Consider the following 27,563-nt stretch of genomic DNA (forward strand, 5'->3'; position numbering starts at 1 on the left):
CATGGTGGAAGATATAATGGAAGTATTTATGGATGACTTTTCAGTTTTTAGTACATCTTTTGATCATTGTTTGCATAACTTAGCTCTTGTTTTGCAAAGATGTGAAGATAAGAATCTGGTCCTGAACTGGGAGAAGTGTCATTTCATGGTTCAAGAAGGGATCGTGCTGGGCCATAGAGTGTCATCCAAAGGAATTGAGGTGGATCGAGCCAAAATTGCAACCATAGAAAAACTACCACCTCCAAAGAATGTGAAGGGAATCAGAAGTTTTCTGGGACATGCGGGATTTTATAGAAGATTTATCAAGGATTTTTCTAAACTCTCTAAACCTTTATGTAATCTTCTTGAGAAAAATTCTACATTTGACTTTGATGTTGTTTGTTTGCAGACCTTTAATGCACTCAAGGAGAAGCTAATTTCAGCACCAATTGTGATTGTGCCTGATTGGAGTCAACCTTTTGAAGTTATGTGCGATGCAAGTGACTTTGCAATTGGAGCAGTGTTGGGTCAAAGGCGAGACAAGCTGTTTAGAGCCATCTATTATGCAAGCCGGACATTGAATGAAGCTCAGTTAAATTATACAACAACTGAGAAGGAGATGCTTGCTGTGGTGTTTGCCTGTGACAAATTTCGGTCCTACCTCATTGGGACAAAGGTGATAGTGTTCACTGATCATGCAGCACTTCGCTATTTGTTTGGCAAGAAGGATGCTAAGCCTAGGCTAATTCGTTGGATCCTCCTTCTTCAAGAATTTGATTTGGAGATTCGAGACAAGAAGGGAAGTGAAAATTTAGTAGCTGACCATCTCTCTCGGTTAGAGCAAGAGGAAGAAAGACTAGATTCAGTGGTCCAAGAGGCATTCCCTGATGAGCAGTTGTTTGCATGTGAGATCAAGCTTCCGTGGTATGCTGATATTGTTAATTATCTAGCTTGTAAAGTTTTACCACCTGATCTTACTTACCATCAACGTAAGAAATTTTTGCATGATGTGAATCACTATCTTTGGGATGAGCCTTTGTTGTTCAAAAGATGCCCTGATCAAATCATTAGAAGATGTGTGCCGGAAGAAGAGATGCAAGACATCCTCCATCATTGCCATTCCTCATCATATGGAGGACACTTTGGAGCCACCCGTACAGTAGCTAAGGTACTTCAAAGTGGGTTCTTTTGGCTTTCCATTTTTTGTGATAGTTACACTTTGGTGAAAACTTGTGACCGGTGCCAACGTATGGGAAATATTTCAAGGCGTCATGAGTTACCATTGAAAGGTATCTTAGAAGTTGAGTTGTTTGATGTTTGGGGAATAGATTTTATGGGACCTTTTCCTCCTTCTTTTGGTTTCGCTTATATCTTGCTAGCAGTTGACTATGTGTCAAAATGGGTGGAAGCAATTGCTACAACAACAAATGATGCAAAGGTAGTTCTCAAATTTCTGCACAAGAACATATTCACAAGATTTGGCACTCCACGAGCTATTATTAGTGATGAAGGGACTCACTTTTGCAACAAGTTATTTGAGAATCTTCTTTCTAAATATGGTGTGAAGCACAAGATAGCACTTGCTTACCATCCTCAAACTAATGGCCAAGCTGAAATTTCAAATAGAGAGATCAAGAACATCCTTGAGAAGACGGTCAAAATCAATAGAAAGGATTGGGTGAAGAAGCTTGATGATGCTTTGTGGGCGTACCGTACAGCCTTTAAAACACCTATCGGGATGTCTCCATACCGATTAGTGTTTGGAAAGGCATGTCATCTTCCTGTAGAGTTGGAGCATAGAGCTTATTGGGCTGTGAAAAAGTTTAACTTTGATTTGAAGGCAGCAGGTGAAAAGCGACTTCTTCAATTGAATGAGATGGAAGAGTTCCGGAATGATGCATATGAGAATGCAAAGATCTATAAAGAAAGGACGAAGAAGTGGCATGACAAACAGATTATTAGACGAGAGTTTGCTCCGGGACAACAAGTTTTACTCTTCAATTCACGACTCAAACTCTTCCCAGGAAAGTTAAAATCAAGATGAACGGGTCCTTATACAATTCATGAAGCTTTCTCTTTGGAGCAGTAGATTTGAAGGACAAGGCAGGGAATATTTTCAGAATTAATGGTCAAAGATTGAAGCACTACTATGGAGAGCAAATGGAGAGGAACTATGCATATATTCCTCTTGGAGATCCTAAGTGATGAGGATTGAAAAGTCTGGCTGTAGACTTTAAAACAAGCGCTTATGGGAGGTAGCCCATAGATCTATCTTTCACTCTTTCATTTATTTTATTATCTTTGTTTATTTAAGTATTAATAAATTGGTTTTTGATGCAGGTTTATTTTGCATGAATAAAGAGCTGAAAAATTTAAAAACCTCGGAAGGTTCACCATGAAACCAGGGAAGTTCCTTTATTTCTTCAATCCTTTTTACTTTTGCATCACAATGAGGACATTGTTTAGTTTAAGTTTAGGGGTGTAAACTCCTATAATCATTTGATCCTCTTGTTTTCTAAGTCTTGGGTTGTTGATGGGTTGTTTGAGTCTCTTACCAAGCATGCATTGGAGTAAGATTGAATTCTCTATGACTCTGAAATTTGTGATTGAAGATGGTTTTGAGAAAAATTTTCAAAAATTTCTTTTATGTCAAGTGAAGTTTTGTGGGTACTTTGGTTTAAATCTTTGACCTTGAACACAATTGAGCACATAGTCGTTTTTCTCTTATTCCATTTTGCTTATGAAGAGAAGAAGTTGAATTAATTGAAAGAGGGAGGTTCGATTTTGCTTTGCTCTAGAATCCGTTGATGGGTCCTTGAGGCGAAATCCTAGTTGAGACCAAATATCAGAGAAATGATTTAGGCATTTCTTTGGCATAACCAAAAAGCTTTCCCAGCCGTCCTAAATGTCATGCCATCATTACATGGTGTGTTTCCATAGTCAACCCCCTTGAGCCTTCATGAGCCTTTATTGATTCTTTAAACTACATAAACCATGTCCGCTCTAAGCCTGAAAAATAATGAATCTACCGTTGATAGTTTGAGAAAATACTTTGGTGGAGAGTTACATTTAAAAGAGAAAATTGGTTTCATGATGAAAAGTATTATGTTTGCTCTGTTTGATCAAAGAAAAAGAAGAAGAAGAAAGGAAGTGATTAAAAAAAAAAAAAGAAAAAAAGAAAAAGAAAAAGAAAAGAAAAGAAAAAGAAGTCGCCAAGCGGAAAGTGAATTACCTCAAATTTTGTTAAGGGAAGTGTTGGTATTACATCAGTGATTACAGCAATAATAATGCCACAAATATGAGCATATTGCCAAGAAAGAGCTATGATTTGAATCATGTGAGTTTCTCTTTTAATGTTCTTTTCACTAAGTATTTTCCCAGGTTGATTTAATTTCCCATATCCAGTTTTTTCTTAACCCTCACCCTGTGGCCTATCATTACAACCTTAATAAAGACCTTTTGATCTTTGATTTTGGTGTTGACTACATTAGTGGAGAGGATTTCTGAAAATTGGACTTATGGGGTTAAGTTTTAAGAGAATTCTTCTGATTTTGGTTGTTCTACTTTTATCTGAGTTTGCAGGTGGTTTGAGGTTAAATTGACTATATCACACACACACTCAAGGTCTTAGCTTTAGGTTGAAGTAAACGCCTAACTCTTGCTTGACAAATTGCAAAATTTTTTATTGATTTTCTTGCTATCTTTGATGTTAAAAGAGTAAGATATTAGAGATGAAATCTAAATTCATAAAAGCTTGGTGAGTGATGATACTTCTCTTTGGGGTCGAGTTGATATTGCCTAAACTATCATTTGTTTTTCTTTTTGTTTGAGGACAAACAAAGTTGTAAGTTTGGGGGTATTTGATGGCTTGCAAAATTTCATATTGCAGATTTTACAAGTTCGCTCGAGCGGAGGCTTTTGGCCGCTCGAGCGAATTCAGGCAGATTCAAACGCTCGACTGCCGCTCGACAGGGAGCTCGAGCGGGTTGCTGAAAAACGAAGATCGCTCGAGCAGAGACATTGGCCGCTCGAGCGAAATCAGGCAGAGTCGAACGCTCGATGTGCGCTCGATAGGACGCTCGAGCGAAATCAGGCAGAGTCGAACGCTCGACGCGCGCTCGACACCCCGCTCGAGCGAACATCGTATTTTGACAGATTTTAGGTTTTCCGCCGTGGGACCATATAAAAGCCATTTTTCACTCTAGAGCCGCGAGTTTTGACTGGAGAACACTCTTTGGGAGAGAAAAACATAGTTAGAGGGATTCAAATCATTTGTTTTGGAGACGGAATTCCAATTTATTGCACGTACGTTGGATTCATACACGAGCACGGACGGGAGAAAAGCGTTGAATCGTTCCCTTGAGCTTTTGACGACAAGTTGAGGCTGCAAGGAGGATTTTTCAGTGTTTATTTTCTTCTTTCCATCTTCTCAGAACAATTATGGTGAATTCGTTTATGTTGAATTCTATTTCTAGCATGAGCTAAATTTTCTTTATTCTAGGAAAACGATGTAACCTATTTCCGAACTATGCTTGTTTGTCATGCTAATTTAATGCAATTCTCTCTTTGTTTATCTGATTTATTCTGAGTTTAATGCTTCTAATTAACTGGCCATTGATTAGATGATTATTAATCTTGTGATTTGCTATCGAAAGACGGAATCATAGGGTAGATCTTGGATATTTCAGCATAGGTAAGTATAGAGATCGAAAGACTTGTATGAACCTGTGTAGTAGTTAAATCATTGATCTTATTGCGTTCTTGATTATTTAATTTGCATACTCTTGTGTGAATTGATAAACTAGAATCACTTCCAATTGACTATCGAAAGAGGCTTTTGGATGAATTAGAGATTTGCTAATAGACAAAAGAGGTTTAAGTTAAATTAGCTGGATGAGAAAAGCATAGTGAAGAATTATGGTGAAATCGATTTCCTAGAAGTTTTCTTCCCCATTGAATTTGATCTTTGAAAGTCAGTTTTATTTTCTTTGCTTATTTCTCTTTGAGTTGATCTAAGTTTATTTGCAACTACAAAAACCTTAGCGATTCCTCTAGATAAAATTGAGATTAGTATAATTTTGGTATTTGGCAAGAGTAAGGTACCAATCCCTGAGGACGATACTCTACTTATTACTTTACTATAAAACTACGATACTGTGCACTTGCAGTTTTGCACCGGTCATAAGGAGACATATCCAAAACAGTTTTATATGCAGTCCTATTTGCCCATAATGCATCGTTTAATTTTAAAGACCAATCCTTTCGGTTAAGACTCAAAGTTTTTTTTTCAAAATGGTCTTAATTTCCCTATTAGCAAGCTCAACTTGACCATTTGTCTAAGGGTGATATGGGGTAGAAACTTTATTGTGGATGCCATACTTAGCAAGAGGGCAGCAAAGGGCTTGTTGCAAAAATGGGTGCTATTATCACTTATGATGGCCTTAGGCACACCAAACCTAGTAAAAATATTTTCCTTCAAAAATTTAAGCACCACCCTATAGTCATTTGTTTTACATGGTATGACTTCAACCCATTTTGAAACATAATCAATGGCCACTAAGATGTACAGATAACCAAAAGAGGAAGGAAATGGCCGCATAAAATCAATTCCTCAACAATCAAAAGTCTCAGTGATTAAAATGGGTTGTAAAGGCATCATATTCCTTTTAGTGACAACACCTAATTTCTGACATGACTCACAAATTTTACAGAAAATATATGCATCTTTAAACATATAAGGCCAATAAAAACCAATTCATAAAATTTTTACAACTATTTTATGTGCAGAAAAATGACCCCCACACGCCTCACTATGGCAAAAAGGAAGGACAACTTGTATTTCATAGTCAGGCACACATTTTCTAATAATTTGATCGAAACAATATTTAAACAAATAAGAATCATCATAAAAGAACGATCTCACCTCATGCTTGAACTTTGATATATCTTGAGCACTCCAATGAGGTGGGATTTGTCTTGTCATCAAGAAATTAACTATATCAGCAAACAAAGGCAAATTCTCAACTAACTTAAGCTGTTCATCAGGAAAAGAATAAAAAACAGGGGTCGATTATTCAGTTTCAGCAATTATGAGCCTAGACAAATGGTCAGCTACTACATTCTCCACTCATTTCTTATCCTTGATGATAATGTTGAACTCTTGGAGTAAACGTATCCATCTAATCAACCTTGATTTTGCATCTTTCTTTGTCAATAAATATTTGAGATCTGCATGGTCAGTAAAGATGACTATAGGAGAACCAAGAATATATACACGAAACTTCTTTAAAGCAAATACCACACTAAGTAATTCCTTTTCAGTAGTAGAATAATTTTTTTGAGCGGAATTTAAAGTTTTACTTGCATAGTAAATGACATAAGGAAGTTTATCCCTACGCCATCCAAGAATAGCTCCAATAGCAAAATCGCTTGCATCACACATGATTTCAAAAGAAAGTGACCAATCAGGAGGTTAAAGAATAACAGTAGTGGTTAGCAAAGTTTTAAGCCGACAAAAAACTTCTTGACACTCGGGTGTTCAATCAAAATTTACATCATTCATCAATAATTTACATAGAGGCTTAGAAGAAGAGCTAAAGCCCTTAATAAATCTCCTATAAAAACCTGTATGCCCAAGAAAAGATCTAATGTATTTTATTGACTTAGGTATAGGAAGTTTAGAAATCAACTCAATTTTTGCTTTATCTACTTCAATTCCTCTGGATGAAACAAAATGTCCCAAAATAATACCATGTTGTTTCATGAAATGGTATTTCTCCCAATTAAGCAACAATTACTTCTCTTCACACCTAGCCAAAGCAACTTGTAAATTGGTTAAACAACTCTCAAATGAATCACTAAATACAGAAAAATCATTCATAAACACTTCTAGAATGTTCTTAATCATGTCACTAAAAATGTTAAGCATGCATATTTGAAAAGTTACTGGTGCGTTACATAAACCAAAAGGCAAAGGTACCAAAAGGACAAGTAAATGTGGTCTTTACTTGATCCTCTGGTACTATTTCTAATTGATAGTAGCTGGAGAACCCATCTAAGAAACAATAAAAAGCATGTCCAGCAACTTTTTCTAACACTTGATCAATAAAGGGCAAAGGGAAATGATCTTTCCTAGTTGCGGCATTCAACTTACTATAATCTATACACATGCGCCAACCAGTTAGAATCAATTCATTTTGCTAATTTTTAACAATGGTAAGCCCAATGTTTTTTGGAATTACATGAATAGGACTTACCCACTTTCTATCCAAAATGGGGTAAATAATACCCACATCAAGCAATTTAAGCACCTCATTTTTAACAACTTCCTTCATTGTGGGATTCAATCTTCTTTGCATTTTCCTAGAAGGTTTTGCATCATCTTCTAAATAAATCCTATGGATATATTCCAAGGGATTTATACCTTTTATATTAGCCATTGTCCACCCAATGACTTTTTATGCTTCTTAAGGACATCTAGCAATTTATCTTCTTATTCACTAGTTAAGTGAGAAAAAATTACCACAGGAAAGGTACTTTGTGGTCCTAAGAAAGCATACTTTAGTTCCAATGAAAGAAATTTGAGGTACAAAATTGGGAATTGCTCCTCTGAAGGCTTGAGAGTTGATGTCAAGGGTGGAAGTTGCTCAAATTTTGGCCTCCATGGTGATGTTACTTGCTGACCTATTGAGGAAACAAGAGATGAGTCATTAACATTCTCAAATATTTTCAAATCTTTTTCAAATTCCTTTAAAGAATAAATAAATTGAAAGTAAGGTGCATAATTTTTATCAATAAAATTTTCTAGCAAATTCACTTCATGAACTTCCTCAACTTCTTGCGATTGCCTGCAAAGATTGAAAATATTTAGTCTCAAAGTCATATTTTCAAAACTCAACTTTAAAACTTCACTTTTATAATTTATGAGAGTATTATATGTAGTCAAGAAGGTCTCCCTAAGATAACAGGTGCTTGGAAAGTAGAATGAGTAGTCAGTTGCATGTCAAGTACAACAAAATCTACCGGATAGTAGAATTTGTCTACTTGAACTAAAACATTTTTCAAAACACCTCTAGAATTTTTAATAGACTTATCAGCAAGCTGCAATGTGATAGAAGTAGATTTCAACTCACCCAACCTAAGCTGAACATAGACATTATAAGGTAATAAGTTCACACTTGAACCTAAGTCTAACAATGCTTGGCCTATTTTTGATCTCCCTATCATGCAAGGTATGGTAGGGGATCCTAGGTCTTTGTATATGGGAGGAGTGTTGGTTTGGATAATAGCACTAACCTACTCAATAAGAAAAACTTTCTTTTGTAGATTCAATTTTTTTTTTTTACAGTGCATAAATCCTTTAAAAATTTAGCATAGGTAGGAACCTATTGAATAACATCTAACAATGGTATATTAATCCTAACTTTCTTCAAAATTTCAAGAATTTCACTTTGATGCTTGTCTTTGTGCAAAGGGGTTAACTTTTGAGGAAAATGTGTAGGTATAGTGCTTGGAACATTCTTAAATTCTAAAGGGTCTTGTGCCTCATTTTCAGAAGGAGGTTTAGAAGTATTACCATTCTTTTCTGCCCATTGACTTGGAATGCCAATCACCTTACCACTTCTCAAGGTTGTAATAGCCTTGACTTGCTTGACATTTGAATCTCCAGCCACACTTTGAAATATCTGGTTTTGGCCTTGGGGATTAGGCTAAGATTGTGCAGGGAATTTCCCTTTCTCTTGATCACTCAAGGTCGTGGTTTGTGACTGAACCTCGGACATTGGCGATGGCTTGTGAATTTTGACTATTGATAGTAGCTTGACTTTTCATGAATTGCTAAAAATTGGTGGACAACTGCTAAAAGTTGGTGGACAGTTGCTGAAAATTGTCTTCAAGGTTCTTTTCATGAGCTGAGACCGTGTGGTTGGCATATTGAGATGGTCTTGAACCTCCTGGGATTGTGTAGGGTGCAAATTGTGAAAGACCAGCTATGTTGGGTGCAGGTACAGCAACTTGTTCACCCCTCCAACTGAAATTAGGGTGATTTCTCCATCCCGAATTGTAAGTGTTAGAATAAGGACCTAAAAAAAGTTTAGTAACCATATTAACAACATTCAATTAATCCAAAAGAACTTCTTTAAAGGCTGGAATGGTTGTCCAATCATTAGTTGAATGCCCTTGTCCCTCACAAATATTACAACTCAAGGTAATCTGAGGTTCTTAGAAATCATAGCCAACCTAGCATTCAAATCATCTACTTCCCTCAGATTATATTTCCCACCCCCTGAAACGGTCCTTCAACTTTCCGACCTATCAAGAACATCAAATGTATCCCATGATTGTGCATTTTCAGCTAGATAATCAAAATACTCAAAAGCTTCCTTAGGTTCTTTGTTAAAAAACTCTCCATTACACATTGTCTCCACAAATTGTCTCATTTTTTGTTGCAACTCCTAGTAGAAAAAACTTATGACCCTCCAATTCTCATATCCATGGTGAGGACAGGCATTTAAAAGGTCTTTGAATCGTTCCCAACAATGATAAAATGTTTCCATATCTTTTTGGCAAAAGATCATGATTTGTCTTTTCAAGGCATTGGAAAATTTTTTTAAAAAAATTCAGTTTGCATTTATTGTCAAATCCCAATGGATCTTGGTCTTAAATAATTTAACCATGTCTTAGACTTGTCTTTTAAGGAAAATGGAAACAGTTTTAATATTATGCCCTCTTCAGGACATGTTCTATCCATAAATATGGAACACACTTCTTCAAACTCTTTGATACGCAAGTAAGGGTTTTCAGATTTCATATCATGAAAGTGTGGTAGCAATGCAATCATTTCGGGTTTAAAATTAAAAGCATTTGCATTAAGAGGCAAAATAATGCAAGAAGGTGTGCTAGTCCTAATAGGCTAAAGATACTCTCTAAGTGTCCTATTCTGATTTACCATTTTCCTATCATGATGCTCATTTTCAGCCATTGTGCTAGGAGTGTCAGATGATGATTCAAGAGAAGGTGATGCAGAGTTAAAAGATGTCAATGGTTCTGTCCTAAACAGTTCAGATGCATGGTCTCTAGTCCAACCAGTCATACAAACAATAGATAAAATAAAAAAAATGAAAAATAAATAAAGAAAAAGATAAAAAGATCAGATATCACCCAAGCTGTGAAGAGGTTCACAGCTCCACAAACGTCCTCTCAACAGCAGAGGAATGCTCTAATAAGCACCAGTTGTCCTTGGCAACGGCTCCAAAAACTTGACTAGAGTCTCAAATGTGCTTCCAAGTGTAGAAATGTCAAGTTGTATCAAAGATAAGTCCAGAATTGTATTCAACATGGATAAAGGATTATCAAAGCAATTGTGAAATTTTTATTATAAAAAAAAAATGTATCAACTATGAGAGATGAAGATAAAAATAAGTGATATGCAATGTGAAAAATATTTAAGATGTGTTAAGAAAAAAAGTATGAATTCAATTTCCACAAAAATTTAATCAAAGCTGGAATTAGAGTTTCTAATCAAATAGACAAATTAACAAACCCTTGGGTTGGATATGGAACTCTCTTTGTTTCGGTTTCTAGATAATTTTCTCGATTGACAATCCAATCAAGGTATTGATAAATGGAAAATAAAAAGTTATGTTCAAGTTTTGTAATATTTCCCTAAAGGATTCTCTACTTTACTAGCCAAACACACATTTACAATCAACTGAGAGAAGCCTTGATAATTTTCAAATTTTTGTTGTGCCTTACGTTAACAACAAATCAAGAGCAAGAATTGCAATCTATTTTCAATTCAAATCCAACTAGTAACATAGTGAAATTAACATTTATCATCAAAATATTGCATTAAACTATAACCCAAAACAAATTAAGTCTCATTTCACAAACCAAGCTTAAGAAATTAGCTACACATGGTAGCTCTAGCAGCCAAAATTAATCTAAATAAAGCTATATTAAAATCTGAGAAAATTCTCAAAATGAGATGAACCCTAAGGTGCAAACAATAGCCTCTAAATTAATGTAGGAACTGGAGAGCAAAAGTCGAAGGAAGGAAATCCCAACAAATAAAAAAATAAAGATGACACCAAAAGAAGAATGCCAATGTCCGCAGCGTAGAGAAAAAGAAAACTAGAAAAAAAAATCCAAGAACAAGAAAATAAAATGAAAGAAACCCAAAAAAAAAAAAAAAAGAAAAACACCAAGACTATAAAAATGAAGAAGCCGTCGTTGTCCACATGCAGAACTGAAGGAAAAAGTCTTAAGGAAGTGAAATGAAAATGAAATTGCCCAGGAAATGCGAAAATAAAACTATGAAGAGAAAAAAAATTGAAGCGGCCAAACGTCCAAAAAACCCAAAGGAAAAAAAAAAAAAAAGGTCTAAGGGAAATAAAACGGAAAACTGCATTCCACTCTAGAAAAAAAGTAAAACCCAAAAATAATGAGGAAGAAATCACCAAACGTGAAAATTGAAAGAAAAATATTGTAGAAAAAAAAAAAATGAAGAAGAAGAAAGCTCACCGGTTAGCTGTAAACGTAAGAAATAAAACTAAGCTAACAAGTTAAGAGTAAAACGCTGCCCTCCCAAAACAAAAAGTAAAAAAAACTCTGAAGAAAAATGAAGAACCGTCGAACCGAAAAAGTGCAAGAACGCCTCCCAATACAAATGAAACTAAAACTAAAAAGAGAATGAAAAGAAAACGCTACCAAAAAGTGAAAAATGCGGAAAAAATATCCAGGTCCAACCACCGTAAACAAAAACCTTGGAAAAAAAAAGAAAACCAAAACTGCCGAATGTCCTAGCAAAAAAGAAACGAAAACTAAGAAGAAAGAAAATGAAGAGAGAGTCCACCGTAAACCAAAAAACTACCAAGAAAAAGAAAACTAAAACTTAAAATGAAACATCCCTTTGTCTTTCTCTACAATCTGCGTCCCAGCCTCCATGACATGCTCTGTATGCGCTCTACATTTGGTCCAAAAACCTCCACTCCCTGCACGTCCATCCAAGAGCCTTCACTCATGCCCCATACGTGCTCTACCTCTCCCTTTCAAGTCCCAGAGCACTCCCAGCATAGCCCCACATAGCATTTGGTTGAAGCTTTCCAAGAATGCCCTCTCTTTAATAAGCCATTGCATTGTTCTTTTATTATTTTCATAAATGCCCTGCATCACATTAAAAGTATATTTCTTTAAAGGTAAATATAGAACTTTATGTGTGTAAAATATTGACATCAATTAATTGGACATCCGTTACTAGAATTTGATGCATAATTAAGTTTTAAACTCTTATTTGATGAAATAAATCTCTTACTAAAGCAACTTAATTATGCATTTTTAACACTTTATCACTATCTTAAACTCCAAATAATAATATAAGATTATATATTTTAGTAATATTTGATAATTTTTTTAATATTTTACAAATATAGTTCATATATAAATTAATAACTTTATTAAAAAATAAAATTATTATTTTTTAACTAATTTTACAAATACACTTCATATACTATTTTTTCCACCTTGTTTATTCGCTGGAACAATTCTATGGACACTCTGTTTTTCCCACATTGACTGAAACACTCTATTTCACTCATCAAACTCATCTATGCAAACCACATCCACGCCTAAAAAATGGAATCAGTACTATGAAATCATGAAATATCTCGTGGTTGGGTTGGCTAATACTTCCCAAGCGCCTACTACATTACGTTTCAGCTACTATCATTTGGTTGGGTTGGATTGGGTTGGCTAGCGCTTCCCAAGCGCCTACTACGTTACTTTCATTTGGAACCGGTACCCAATGAAAAGTAACTTTCCTGCTTCCTAAGTTACTCTGTTTGTGTCTCGTACGATAGCAAACTTTTGTATTTCTTTATTCTTTCTAGCTGTGGAAGCTGTTATGAGATATAGGAATATTGTACAGAGTCATTACGGAGCATATTTCAAATGAATGAAAAATGGTTTTCTCCTATCTTCTTCTTCTTCCTTTCACTTGATCATTTTCTTCACTCACTTCTTAACAGAAAACTCACCACTACCACCATGCTCAACCCGCTGCAACCATGCTATGCCAACCTTTTGTTTTTGTTGATTAAAACAGAACACCTATGCCACCTCCAGTTGCACAGAAAATACCAACCTATTCGTTGGAACACAGTTGCTCACATTTACCCCTTAACACTGTAGCCAGCTTCCAACAGCCGTAAATTCCTCTCGGTTTCTTTCCCTATTGCCAAGAGAGAAGAATATCGTCTGCCAAGAGAGAAGGGAATATGAGGGAAAGAGAGAGGGGTTGTTGGAGGGGAAATAATAAATCAATATTTTGATCCTCCTATAGTAGCTTGCCAACAAAGGCTAGGGAGACTAATTTACTGTAGCACAAATTCAAGATAGCATCAGTTTATCTAGATCGATGTGGGAGTTTTTTGAAAAGTATAGCCAAATTTTAGACTTGCATTGGGCAATGGCAAGGCCATTGCCAATGCTTTAAAAGAGTTTGGTGATTTAGGTAAAGCTACTATCATTTTCCTTTAAGTAAACGTGCTTTTTATATATTTATTTATTTTATGATTTATTCATTTAAATCTTATAACCTGATATATGGATGAGAAGACGACCAAAATCCTTATAAAAAGATTATTCTCTTCCATTATAAAAGTTGGATTCAGCCAATGAAATATATATAATAAAGAATTATGTTGGGATCACGCAGTCCCGAAGACTCTCTCTCAGCTCACACACCCACACACTCTCACATCTAATCTCTCTCTCTCTCTCTCTCTCTCTCTCTCTCTCTCTCTCTCTCTCTCTCTCTCTCTCTCTCTCTATGTTGAAGTGCCTGAAGTTGGGGAGCCATTGTTAGATCACAAAGACATCTGACGCGGCGATCCATTACTGTAAAACCAAGTAAAGTTCAGAAATCCATACTCAAGTACTTCTCATCCTTATTATCTATATTTGATGGATGTTGTTCATCGTAATGCGATTTCATCCAATTTCGGCCAGCACAATTTATTTTGTGTTTTCACGGCAGAGCTATGAAATTAAAGCTGCTTCTATTGATTCTAATGGTGCATGCATGCATGCATACATACATACATATATATACACACACATATACACACGTACTTGTGCGCGCAGCTTGCATTATTCGTTTCGATCAGCTTTCGATCCTAAAACTCATGTATCTAGGATTACTCTAATTAAGGGGATGTTTGGAAACAAATTTCATCTTATCTCATTTCATCCCAAATTCTTATCAAATGTTAGTCAAATACAAATATTTTTAAATTAGCCAATACAATATTTTCAAATTAATCATTATAAAATTTCCAAACTTTCAAAATATAAAATAATAATAATAATAATTTTTTCAAACCCGTTTATAAGTCTTAACGGGTCTTAATGGGTCAACCTACTTTGACTCAAATCCATTAAAATCAAACCTAAACCTACTAATTTTGTATTGTATTTGTGTTGAGTTTACGAGTAGTGTCATATATTATCACCTCTACTCCTAATCATAGTGGTACAAACATCTTAGATGTGGTTTAGATAGTAAGATCAAATGAGATGGTTTTAGATTAAAGTTGAAATTTGAATAAAATATTATTAAAATATTATTTTTTAATATTATTATTATTTTGAGATTTGAAAAAATTAAATTGTTTCTTAGATTTTATGTGTGAATTTAAAAAAATTATAATAATAATATAAAATAAAATAAAATGAGATAAAATATTTTTACCATTCAAACCGACTTATTAAAATAGTAATGGAGATTGTATGGCGTTAGGTCCCGCGTACAAGAAGACCAAGACAAACAATATTATTTACCTACTCTTTTACAATGAGTAGTACAATTATTAAAAGCACCGCATGTTCCAAAACGAAAGTGCATCTCAAACCCAAAACTAGAAAAAAATGGTACCATGATCAGTTAATAACATGATTCGGGAACCAACAAGATGGTTTTCCAACGATGTTTCTGTCTCTAACTCATGTTAGTCAAAACCCAAATTACTTACCAGGCCGGCTGCTTAAAACCGACACTCTTGAGTTTGATCTCAGACAAATTAAAGAGTAATTGCATGCAGTTTGATACATAATTTTTGTCTCGACATCGTATACTCATTCCAAGACCCACCAAATTGCGTCTCTTTCGATCCGGCTTGGCTTTGGAATCTTTGAATGACGGTCATCGAGAGGGCCATAGAATAATCGAGAGGACCATCGATGCTTTTTCCATTCTTTAATATTGCTTGATATCGCACTACAACACAATTGGTCTTTTGTGACAGAGGAAAACGTCACAAAAAATGACCAAAATGTCACTAAAGACATTTGGTGACGGTTCGAAACCGTCACAACTACCATCACCTAATGTGCGTCACAGAAAACAATTGGTGACAGTTTACTATTCAACCGTCACAAAAAATATTTTTAGTGACGGTTGGAAGTCTTCCGTTTGATGTCACGTTCGAACGTGGGATTTTTTGTGACAGTTAAAATCTGTCACAAAATGTAACGTTCGAATGTCCAACAGAACGTTCGAACGTTAACCCGACTAATTGACATTCGAATGAGAAAATTTGACGTTCGTTGGTTATAGTTCGAACGTATCATATTTACATTAGAACATCAAACAAAACGTTCGAACGTAAATCATTTAAACATTCAAACGTTGTATTCATTTTGAAGGTGAACATGTTCGAATGTTGGGTCGTAGATTCGAACGTTATTTCGTAATTTTGTGTAATTACATTCGAACGTTAATTCTAATGTAAACCAACATTCGAATATTTGTTATGTACATTCGAAAGTATAGATCAAAAATACTATTTTCATAAAATTAAAAATATACAAATTGTATCATCATATTATACCATCAAATTAACAACTAACAATGTTTTATATAGTTGCAAAATTAGATATTAAAAGTTCTATACAATGAGAAAACTGAATTGATTTCATTTCTTCTTCTTTCCTCGCCCACCACGATTCTACTGCAGTGACATAACACGCCCTATCTGGACTCTCATCTCCCTCTGCACTTGTTCTTAAACTTCACTGCACATTCTTTCCTCCTGGTCTCTATGTTGCTCCTGCAAACGCATTTCTAAATCAGATTGTTGCTCCAAGAGAGACTCCAACTCTTATTGTCTTGATCTCATATGCTCATTTGATAAAAAACAAATGCTGCAAAATAAGTAACATTTTAAAAGAAATACAAATAAAAATTAAATTAATGACATGTTGCATAATTTAATAAATTATTCCCAACATATTCAATAAAAGTTCACAAATTTTTTCAAAATGATATCATATATTTCCACAATATATAAACATATTCACAACTAAATTTACAATATTTTACATATTCCCAACAATTTTAATAGATACTATAATATACAAATTCACAATATATAAACATATTTCCTATAGAATAATCTAATTCACAAATCACATATACATATGCACAATAATAACTAATTCACAAATACCAAAACATAGTCACAAAAAAATAACCATAACATATGCTTCAAATTCCCATACACAATTGTAAAACATATTCATTTTAATCTATAAATATACACAAATATTTATATTTTCATTTTAAGAATAATCATACACACAACACAAATTTTCATTTTAATTCATCATATTACATAATCCATATCACAAAGATTTTCTTCTAATTCATCAACATAAACAATTCAATTCCTTCTAATTCATCAATAATATTCAATTCAAAACATATTCACAATATATACAATCAAAATTCACTACTCAATTCACAATATTATACCCATATCTAATCCTTCAAAATCCACAATCAACTCACATTATACACATCAAAATATTCATCATTATTCACAACAAAAGCACAACAAAATATATAAACATATTAATAAAGTTTAGAAATATACCTATCACTCACAATATCCTCTTACAAATCACAAGTTTTGAACAAGTCACAACAACCAATCCTTCAAAAAAATTACAACTCTAGTTAGTTAAAGACATATATATAAAAAGACATAAAATAAATATCATAAAATTGTAAAACATTTAAAGGAAAAAAGAGTTTTTCCTTACCAAAATCAATGGAGAGAGCAAAAATATTAATCATCTCTCACTCTACTCTCTCTCTCTCTAACCCTCTCTCACTCTAACACACACTCTGTCTCTAACCCACAACCCTCTCTCACCCTCACTCTCTCTTTCACGCACGGGAGAAGCAGAAGAAATGATTCTGCTTCCTCCCGTGCTTTTATTCATTAAAACCACTCTGATTTGATATGACGTTCGAACGTTTAAAAAGTAACGTTTGAACATTTAATTTTAACGTTCGAATGTTAAATTTTAACGTTCGAACGTTATTTTAAAAATGTGTGGGAAATTTCCCGCATTTTTTCACGTTCGAACGTATATGCATATACGTTCGAACGTTTAAAAAGTAACGTTCGAATGTTAAATTTTAACGTTCGAACGTTAGTTAAAAATGTGTGGGAAAATTCTCGTATTTTTTTACGTTTTATAAGTTCGAACGTGAAAAAAGTAATGTTCGAATGTTAAATTTTAACGTTCGAACGTTAGTTAAAAATGTGTGGGAAAATTCTCACATTTTTTCACGTTCGAACGTATATGCACGTTCGAATGTTTAAAGAGTAACGTTCGAATGTTAAATTTTCACGTTCGAACGTTAGTTAAAAATGTGTGGGAAAATTTCCTCATTTTTTCACGTTCGAACGTATATGCATATACGTTCGAACGTTTAGAAAGTAACGTTCGAACGTTAAATTTTAACGTTCGAATGTTATTTAAAAATGAGTAGGAAATTTTTCCCATTTTTTAATGTTCTAATATATCTGCATATACGTTCAAACGTGAAAAAAGTAACATTCGAACGTATGTGAAAGAAATACACTCTATTATTATAAATAATATATAATAATATATATAGTATATTAACTATATATAATATTAACTATATATATAATATATAATGAGTATATATATACTATAACTATATATAATATTAACTATATATATAATATATAATGAGTATATATATACTATATATATTATATAATATATACTAGACTATAATGAGTATAGTATATATCACTAGACTATATATATAATATATATTATATACTTAACTAGTATATAATATAGTGTATTATATATTATATATATAGTATATAATATACTGCAGTTAGCTTATCCAATTTTAATATTAAATCATTACGCTTCAAATTTCAATCTTTTTAAATTTGTAATAATTGTTAAAAAAGGATGCATTATTTTATTTAAAAACTAAATAAAATTTAAATTATAGTCATATTTACCAAATACTCTATCTAACGTTAGAACTTCACCCACTAACGTTCGAACGTATGTGAAAGAAATATACTCTATTATTATAAATAATATATAATAATATATATAGTATATTAACTATATATAATATTAACTATATACTATAATATACACTATATATATATTAACTATATAATATATTATATATTATAGATTATATGTAATGACTATCTATATAATATATAATGAGTATATATATACTATATATATTATATAATATATACTAGACTATAATGAGTATAGTATATAGCACTAGACTATATATATAATATATATTATATACTTAACTAGTATATAATATAGTGTATTATATATTATATATATATAGTATATAATATACTGTAGTTAGCTTATCCAATTTTAATATTAAATCATTGCGCTTCAAATTTCAATCTCTTTAAATTTGTAATAATTGTTCACAAAGGATGTATTATTTTATTTAAAAACTACATAAAATTTAAATTATAGTCATATTTACCAAATACTCTATCTAACGTTAGAACTTCACCCACTAACGTTCGAACGTATGTGAAAGAAATATACTCTATTTTTATAAATAATATATAATAATATATATAGTATATTAACTATATATAATATTAACTATATACTATAATATATACTATATATATTAACTATATAATATATTATATATTATAGATTATATGTAATGACTATATATATAATATATAATGAGTATATATATACTATATATATTATATAATATATACTAGACTATATATAGTATAGTATATAGCACTAGACTATATATATAATATATATTATATACTTAACTAGTATTTAATATAGTGTATTATATATTATATATATAGTATATAATATACTACAGTTAGCTTATCTAATTTTAATATTAAGTTATTGCGCTTCAAATTTCAATCTTTAAATTTGTAATTTCACAAATGATGCATTATTTTATTTAAAAATTACATAAAATTTAAATTATAGTCATATTTATCAAATACTCTATCTAACGTTCGAACTTCACCCACTAACGTTCAAACGTCACGGATTAACGTTCGAACGTTGGCGCTAAAAAATATTACGTTTGCACGTAAAAATCTTTAACGTTCGAACGTTCATGTAACGTTCGAACATAAATTTGCTTATGTTCGAACGTCATACGAATTCTCATCTAGATTTAATGACGGTTTGTATAAACCGTCACAAAAACTGATTTTTTGTGACAGTTTGGGGACTGTCACCAATTCTAAAGCGTCACTAAATCTCAATTTTGTTGTAGTGTCGGACACTGCAATTTTTGTGGATATAAGCTGGGTGGGGTGTCAAGCTGACTGAAAATGTGGTGGAAAATCAAGTGGTGGTTGTAGGATCAATTGGAGATTGGCTACTTTTTATGATCCGGTGGAAAAGGAGAGTATGAAAATAGAGGTGAGGGGAAGAAATTAAAGGAGATGGCTTGTACAAGATGGAGGTAAGGAATAGGAGAAATAGATCAGGAGGAGGAACGGATTAATTAAGGGAAGACGGTGGGGACACCATCCCCTAAAACGTTTTGAAAAATTAATTTTCATTGGTATGTTTTAATAATTAATGAAAAAAAAAATCTATTCATCTCCCTCTTAAAAATTAAAATTATCATTGGGACTGTGTCCAAAACTTTATAATATATATCTATTTAAAAAAGTCTAACCCCGATATTAAAAAGTTGATGAGATGATATGAAACTTGAAATTTGAATAAAATTTTGTTATAATATATTTTTTTTAAAATTATTTTCATTTGAAAAAGTTGACTCATTTATTTTATTTTATATGAAAATTGAGAAAAATTGTTATGATTAGATGAAATGAGATGAATCGAAAAAAATTAGGAAAACAAGCGAGGCCTATAACTCAAAATTATGAGTTTAGAATTAAAGTAAATATTATATATGAAAATCTCATACTTTTGGGGTATAATGACCAAGAGACTCTTTTCTTAAATTATCTGTAGTGCACTCGAGAAAAAGATTCTTGTAGAGAGTCATTGCAACCTTTATAATCATCGTACACTCCGATTAATACTACTGTGAGCTCAACAAGACAAATAATTTTGTTGTAAACGTTAGCCTTAATTTGGATCTTTTGCAAAATGCCTTTTGTTGAAAAGGTGAGGAAATAGAGGTTATAGACAAAAGAAATGATTTATACAAGTTTTAAATAGAAAAGCCTCATATAAGTCTTTGTAAAAAAGTGGACCGGTACCTCCCCTCAAAAAATATAAAATAAGCTATTTTTTATTAGTAGGATCCACTTTTTAACAAAAAGTTTGAGATTTTTTTATTTAATACTTGTATCTTACATTACTTGATAGATAAACACAAGTGAAAAGACGTGAGTTCTCTAGTTATTTACAAAAATTCAATGTTTGTATATAGACGCGCGTTCTAAGGGGTACGGATCTAGATCATGGGATTAACATTTCAAGTCAATATCTCTTGATTTCTTTTATCAAATTAGTTCAATATTTCAAGCTAACTTATCGTCTCCTTTTTCTTTTTTTCTTTTCTTTTTTAAAGGATTATATATATATATATATATATAGACCCAGAAGATGGATGAGAGATTGCTTAGATCAGAAGTACCAAAAGAAACTAGCAATCTTCCAAAGAGGATTTGGGTGGAAAGCAGAAAAATATGGAAGGTAGCGTTTCCTTCCATGATATCTAGGGTCACTCAATTTGGGGTGTTTGTGGTGACACAAGCATTTATAGGACATATTGGTGAAGTGGATCTTGCGGCTTATGCACTCGTACAGATCATTGCTGTTCGATTTGTAAATGGAATATTGGTAAGAATTTTCTTTTAAATTTTTATTGAGCATCGTTAAGTATACGTTTCAAATAGACAAATCACATGTAAACTTTTTACAAAAAAATAGATCTTATTAAGAAAGAATAAATTTTTAAAAATTGGCCGGGTCTACTCTTTTACAAAGACTTGCATGATACTTGTCTATTTAGGACTTATACAAATCATTTCTCCTCTTTATTATACTTTATTTAGATCTTGCCTTTATGATGTCATGAATTATTTAAACTAGAAAGATTAGAAATCACATAGTAGCTACACATTTAATCTTATAAATAGTAGGACAACAAAAAGTAAAGAGTAGATACAAAATCTTATATATTCTTATCCATTAGGATTTTCAAATTCGTGAAATAACCAATAATATCATATAATCACATAACCAATACAAAAGTCATATTTACATTTTATGCAGTAAAGAAAGTATATAAAAATTGCTCATGTTTATATCATTCATGACAAAATTTCATTCCAATATCAATATACAAATACTGGTGTAAGAAATAATCAAGATGATTTTCATGACAAAAACTAAGGATGCTACCCATATGGTGCGAGGCAAGGGGGACCCTTCCCCACACCCTGCCCCGTACCATGCAGAGGAGGGGCTTTCAACCTCACTCGTCGCCCCGGTGCCAGGGGCGGGGGGTCAAAAATCCCATCCACCCCAACCCTCACAACACTGAGGCAGGGTCAAAAACCCCATCCCCCCCCCCCCCCCCCCCCCAACCCCCTGCCTAGGCCAACCCAGTGGTTCTAAAAAATTATTTTTGGGTCTAAAAAAATATTTTTGGACTAAAATTATAATATAATTTAAATTATAAATTAAAATGTATAAATACAAAAAGAATTCAAACTCATTAAAGTTATAATTTGAATTGTCTTGACCTCCTATGTCTACCTTTATATAGGAGGTCAAGACACTACAATAGTCATATTTAAATAATGTGAGCCCCCTGCTGCCCACCCCTAACAGAAACACATTTTTGTGAACATCAGTTAAGTGTTCTAAAAAGTCTAGTTTAGGATAACTACTTTTGGCAATGAACTATCTAAACTTTAAAACCGAATGATAAGAGTGTCACAACCTAGAGGAAGAATTATCCGTAACATATTAATATTATACAAAACTAGACCCGTATTGACCAACCCGTATCAAATCAGTGCCATTGGCCAAAATGCTTTTAAAGCTACTTCAAAGCTCCTATTATTAAAAATAGTAGATAGAAGGAGGAAACTGTTGGAAAAATGGTATGAGTTGAAGAAAAATAGCAGACAGTGAGGGCCCAAAGAGGTAAGATGACCAAATTCTGCATAATCATTTTGAAAAAGAGTGATATATTATTAAAAAAATAATTTTTTCATGTAAGTCTTAATTCACTTTTTTTCAAAACGATGACACGACAATTGGACAATTTACAATTACAAATATCTTTTCTCTTACATAAAATTTTTGCACCTACACATAGCTTCATCAATCATTCAAACTAGTTTTCACACTTTGGCAATAATATGTCCAAACCAGATTTTCAAGACTATGCTTTTATACAAATCAAATTCACAAGCATTCCCATCAAATACTAGAATCTATTCAGACTAGCGCATAAACGTGGGGCTAGGATGTATGTATACTCATTGCTCATTAATAGTTCACGTTGAAACGGACGGTGATGTTGGAACAACACGGTGGTACGGTTTTGTCTTTGGGCGTTGTAATGGAGAAGAGAAATTGGCCATCATCAGTAACAGGAAGAGAGAGAGGGGAAAGTAGAGTGTCCTACTGAAATGGGAAACCGAGCAGAGAGGAGGGAAGAGAGAGCTTGCGGTGTGACGTGTGACTGGGTTCAACACTACAGAATGGCACAAGGTCATGACGGGTCGAGTTTGGTTGCGGCATAAGAGAGAAAATAGAGAGAGAGAGAGAGAGAGAGAGAGAGAGAGAGAGAGAGAGAGAGAGAGAGAGAGAGAGAGAGAGAGAGAGAGAGAGAGAGAGAGAGAGAGGGCAAATAAGAGAAACCAATAGAGAGGGCAGGGCCTACCGGCGACGTGTTCGTGCTGCAAGGTTTGGGTGATGATGGCTCAGACGGGAGAAAAAAGGGCAAACCGAGGGCTTGAGTTACAGAATGACGGAGACATCCTTAAAAAAATATAGAATGCCCATTAATGAAAATGAATCGTCTTTCTATTTCCAAGTAATATAAAAAAAATGGGACAAAAGTTTTGAATTTAAGGTTAAATTTTTTTTTGTAGTCGGGCATGTCAAGTGCCACTGAAACTCTATGCGGGCAAGAGTTTGGAGCGGGGCAATTCCACATGTTGGGTATCTACCTGCAAAGGTCATGGATCATCAATATTGTTACAACAATAATCTTGGCCCCTGCTTTTATCTTCTCAACACCCATCTTTGAGCTACTTGGTGAGGAAGAAGACGTAGAAGAAGTTGCTGGATATATCTCACTTTGGTTTATTCCAGTTCTCTACTATTTTCCCTTTATCTTCAGCATTCAAAAGTATTTACAAGCACAGCTCAAAAACAACGTTGTCGGATTGATTTCTATCGGGGCATTCATTCTTCATATTCTCTTGTCTTGGCTTTTTGTGATCAAACTCAACTTTGGAATCCCTGGTGCAATGGCTTCGATGGCTATCTCATTTTGGTCAGTGGTGATTGGAATGTTCATATATGTGTTTGGAGGTTGGTGTCCCAACATATGGAGAGGTTTCACAGTAGTTGCTTTTCAGGATTTATTACCAATGGTCAAGCTCTCAATCTCTTCAGGTGTAATGCTTTGGTAAGTCCAACTACGGTTAACTTATACATACATATATATATATATATATATATATTCGGTTGTCATTATTATTATTATTATTATAAATTCTAATACTAAAGTGTTTTAAAAAGGATTCTTAATTCTTTATCTCTCTTAATTAAATTCATTTGAATTCTTCTATGATTCATTATGGTTTGTTTTGTCACCCTATTCTTATAATCATCTCCTTCCTATTTTCACACATTCCTAATAGCTTAGAGTTATGGTACAATGCTGTTTTAGTATTACTTGCGGGATATGCGAAGAACTCCATGCATGGTTGCAGTATCCACCTTTTCCATTTGGTAAGTAATTACAGCTTGCATCGTTTCTCTATTTTGATTTTTGTTTGATCTTATTTGATTTTACTCTAAGTATGGCCAAAAATATCCTGAGTTGAAATGATCACCTCGCAGCCTAAATATGATTGCTTGGGAATTTATGATCTTCTTTGGCTTCTTATCAGCTACCAGGTATTGGCTTTTATAATGATCTATGTTTTTATTTGTTTAATGATTGGTAAATATTTAAAACTAACAGATTATCTATCATTTCCTTTCTATAGTGTCCGGGTTTCAAACGAACTAGGGAAAGGAGATGTTGAAGCTGCAAAATTTTCCATTAAAGTCATTACTAGTACTTCCATATGTCTTGGAGTGTTTGCCTGGATTTTTTGTATTGGTTTGATAGGAAAATCGCTTATTTATTTACGAGTGATGAGGAAGTTGCAAAATCTGTGTTAGATCTATCTACCCTGCTTGGTATATCTGTGTTACTCAACAGCATCCAACCAGTATTGTTAGGCATGTACTGATTTTTCAATATATTGCCAACGAAAGTTCAGCCTACTTATTGCTTGTATAATATGCTGAGTTGTGTTTCACAGGCGTGGCAGTTGGTGCTGGTCGGCAAGGTCTGGTTGCATTTATTAACATTGGTAGCTATTTTCTGATTGGGGTGCCAGTAGGAGTTCTTCTTGCATATGTAGCCGATCTAGAAATAAAAGTAAGAAGTTTTCTTTCTTTCTTTTTCTTTTTCTTTTTCTTCCCCATTTAGTGTTTGATCTAGACATTATAATGAGTAATTACTTAAGCAACAATTTCCTTGAGATGTTTTTTATTGTTGAAAAGTAAGCTTGCCTTATTGGATGGGACTTTGCCAATGCTGCCATCTTAGCTATCACATGATTATGCTAGCTTTAGAAGTTTGGATTATGCCATCACTCTTCTTCCATGAGAAGATACATAGATGCCATGTGTGTGGACTGAACCTAAAACTTGCAAGGAATCCATTCAAATTCTAATGCATGAATATTGCCAATTAAAACATGCCCATGTCCTTAATTTTTCTTAATAAAATTTTCAGGGTCTGTGGATTGGAATGATCATTGGCATCATGCTCCCAATGCCTCGTGCTCGGCTACATTACTTTTAGAACCGATTGGAATGAACAGGTAAATCAAAATGATCATGATGAATCTCATATACAATTAGTATTAGTAGTCAGCACCAATGTTTTCCAATTAGAAATATGAATGTCATTAGCTAGAATGATTACACTATTAATGTTGGTTTTAATTGATGCATTTTTCTATAGGTCAAGAAAGCATCAGAACGCTTGAATAGGTGGTTCTTGAATTCTCCCGTAGGATCTAACAGAAATTCTACTTAGGAAATACTGATTTCCTTAAGTTGTGTTTGATGGATACTACGTATTAATTAGTGATAACCAGACAAGATCGAACCTATTTGAAGTTGTATATATGATTCTTTGGAAGAGAGATGAATTTGATAAAAATCCTCAAATTTCATCAATGGACCCAGCTATATATTATTTAGAGAGAAATAAATACCCTTTTGATCTTTAGTTAAAACAATTATTTACTAAAGCCAAATTAATTCGACTTCCGACCTCCTACAAAAGCAAAGTGGGAAAAAAACATGCACAACTCTGACCTTTTTGGAAGAGATTGTCACTATTGTTTTGTTATGTATTGTCATTTCTATCAAGAGATCAATGAAGTATCAAATCATATTGCACAATGTGTAAGAACACATAGACATATATGGATGAACAATGAGAAGGCCAACTTGCATTCCTGATTCACTTCTTTCTATATAAATAATACACAAGTCAATGTATAGGTTACAACTTTACAAGTTAAATATGGAAAATAACAAATTTACAAGAGCAAAAAAATTGGCAACGTATACAAGAGAAGATAGAGAAATCAGAGGAGTAAAATCAGGAATCATATCATGTTGATCTAGTTGTAGCCACATATCAAGAAGGCTCATGAATGTGTGCTGTGTTTTCAATATTTCCAGTAGGATTTGGTCTAACACCCTCCCCTTCAAATTGATGGGGATCATGATCACCATTAATTAGGACCAAAGAAATGCAAATCTTGGAGCTGCTTGACTTTTTGTGAACATGTTGCCAATCTGATCAGCTATTGAAACATGCTTGACTTGGATATCTTTATTGAGAACTTTTTCATGGATGAAGTGGTAATCAACTTCAATGTGCTTGGTTCTAGCATGAAAGACCGGATTGGATGCCAAAGCAATGGCTCAATATTATCGCACAAAATTGTTGGAGTAGATGGAAATTGAATTTCAAGTTCCTTCATTAGCATCCTTATCCAATATAGGTCAGCAGTTGCAATGGCTATGCTGTGGTACTAGGCTTCAGTGCTACTTTTGGAGACTATGGTCTATTTATCTGATGTCCAAGTGATGAGATTTGGGCCAAGAAATATGCCATAACCAGTTGTGCTTCATTGGTCATCCAGATTACCCGCCCAGTCAGAATCACAATAAGCATCACGTAGATTAGTATCATCAGACCAAATATAAGGACCATAATCAATTGTACCTTTGAGATTCCTAAGCACACATTTTGCAGCAATCCAATGTGGCTCACGGGGGTTGTGCATCAAAGTTCAATGATGGATCTAGGTGAAGGTAAGTCGCATCATTAATTGAAGTCAACCGAGAACACCAAAGGATCTAACATGTAGATTGCCTTCCTTCGTATGTCATATCGAAGGAGGGGTCCTCACTACAATTCTCTATAATGAGGGAGGAGGATGTAAGGACTGCACTAGCAAAGAAGGGCAGACCACCTTCCTGGAGCAAAGGAAGGTGAAGAACAAAGCCATTACATGTTGAGTGGAAGGAAAAAATTGTGACGCTTGTGCAAGCCTCTTGTCTCTCCTCATTTTGATTGCCACCCTTCCATCCAAGGGCTACCATCAGAGAGGCGTTTAATCTTAAAAACTCACTTATTTTGAACAATATGCTTACTAGATGGGCGAGGACAATGTGACCAAGTTCCATTTACCATTAAGGCAACAAACTCATGACCCATTGCAGCACTCTACTCAAGAGAAGTCACAGCTTGTGCGTAGGTGGAAGGTTCAGGCTCGATGACCATCATTGAGAGTATCTGCAGTGGTAAGCAAGTTGAGTACACAATGAAGTCGGGAAATTGTTTGGGTTTGAAGTTTCCATTCATTGAATGAGTTGTTACTCGGGTTGGTGGATTAGTTCTA

At 33.7% G+C, this 27,563-nt stretch overlaps 1 pseudogene; it reads left to right on the forward strand.

The window, feature by feature from the left end:
- Positions 1 to 13,859: 13,859 nt before the first annotated feature.
- LOC122276972 lies at positions 13,860 to 25,678 on the forward strand (annotated as a pseudogene).
- The last annotated feature ends 1,885 nt before the right edge of the window (positions 25,679 to 27,563 follow it).

The sequence above is a fragment of the Carya illinoinensis genome, chromosome 9 (genome assembly GCF_018687715.1).
Source record: "Carya illinoinensis cultivar Pawnee chromosome 9, C.illinoinensisPawnee_v1, whole genome shotgun sequence".
In the NCBI taxonomy this organism is placed as follows: Eukaryota; Viridiplantae; Streptophyta; class Magnoliopsida; order Fagales; family Juglandaceae; genus Carya; species Carya illinoinensis.